This window comes from Octopus bimaculoides, chromosome 3, assembly GCF_001194135.2.
Source record: "Octopus bimaculoides isolate UCB-OBI-ISO-001 chromosome 3, ASM119413v2, whole genome shotgun sequence".
Taxonomy (NCBI): Eukaryota; Metazoa; Mollusca; class Cephalopoda; order Octopoda; family Octopodidae; genus Octopus; species Octopus bimaculoides.
The window spans coordinates 41,699,128-41,700,592 of record NC_068983.1 but is presented as its reverse complement, the minus strand read 5'-3'; the positions used below and the strand labels follow the sequence as shown (position 1 = coordinate 41,700,592).

Sequence of the window (1,465 nt, the reverse complement as noted above, 5' to 3'; positions counted from 1 at the left end):
CGAGAGAGAGAGTGAGAGCGAGAGAGAGAGCGAGAGAGCGAGAGAGAGAGAGAGAGAGAGACAGAGACAGAGAGTGAGAGCGAGTGAGAGCGAGAGAGACAGAGAGTGAGAGCAAGAGGGACAGAGAGTGAGAGTAAGAGGGACAGAGAGTGAGAGCAAGAGGGACAGAGAGTGAGAGAGACAGAGAGTGAGAGCGAGAGAGACAGAGAGTGAGAGTGACAGAGAGAGTGAGAGTGACAGAGAGAGTGAGAGAGAGAGCGAGAGAGACAGAGAGTGAGAGCGAGAGAGAGAGAGAGACAGAGCGTGAGAGCGAGAGAGACAGAGAGCGAGAGAGACAGAGAGTGAGAGCGAGAGAGACAAAGAGTGAAAGTGAGAGAGAAAGAGACAGAGAGACAAACAGAATAATAAGTAAGAAGTAAAAGAAACGAGATGGTACATACTTGGTAGCAGGAAAAAGTGCCCACTCAAAGAATCATGTGCCAACTTGAAACCAGCAGGTGGTGACAGCGGTAAATTGTTTGGATCCAGTGCCACTGAAGTCGGTAGACTCTGAGGGAATCCAAATGGTGCTTGTCCTAACCAGAGAGCTGGATGACCAGTTTGAAGCCATTGACCAGCGTAGTGACGAAGGGCATTTTCATCGGGCCAAGGATTGGTTCCACTACCTGAAAATATATAAATAAATGACCAAACTATAATCATAAATAATAATAATAATAATAATTATGTTGATGATGAAGATGATCATTATCACTTAACGTCCACTTTCAATGCTGGCATGGGTTGCAAGGTTTGAATGAGGACTGACAAGTCAGGAGGCTGCACCAGCCTCCAATCCGATCTGGCAAGGTTTCTACAGCTGGACGCCCTTCCTAATGCCAACCACACAGAGTGTAGTGGGTGCTTTTTATGTGCCACTGGCACGAGGACCAGTCATGTGGCACTGGCATCGACTATGTTCAAATGGTGCTTTTTATGTGCCACCGGCATGGCTGCTAATCTGGCAATACTGTCATGACAATGACTTCACTTGCCTCAACAGGTCTTCGCAAGCGCAGTTTATCGCCCAATGATTGAAAGGTGGGAAGCAGACTTTTTACCACACCACCACACCTGTACCTATACACTGATAATAATAATCATTATCATCATCATCGTTTAACGTCCGCTTTCCATGCTAGCATGGGTTGGACGATTTGACTGAGGACTGGTGAACCGGATGGCTACACCAGGCTCCAATCTGATTTGGCAGAGTTTCTACAGCTGGATGCCCTTCCTAACGCCAACCACTCAGAGAATGTAGAAGGTGCTTTTACGTGTCACCGGCACGAAAGCCGGTCAGGCGGTACTGGCAACGGCCAGGCTCAAAATGGTGTATTCTATGTGCCACCCACACAAGAGCCAGTCCAGGGGCACTGGCAACGATCTCGCTCAAAAATCATAATAATAATAATAATAATAATAT

General features: G+C 47.2%; 1 protein-coding gene across 1 annotated transcript in view; it reads right to left on the bottom strand.

Moving 5' to 3' along the window:
* The window catches only part of LOC106868024 (probable serine/threonine-protein kinase DDB_G0267686), a 47,837-nt gene extending 47,167 nt beyond the window's left edge, over positions 1–670 (bottom strand). The window contains exon 1 of the mRNA XM_014913121.2: positions 441–670. The gene's annotated coding sequence lies outside the window, so the exon portion shown is untranslated. The remainder of the gene's footprint in view (positions 1–440) is intronic.
* Positions 671–1,465: the final 795 nt, after the last annotated feature.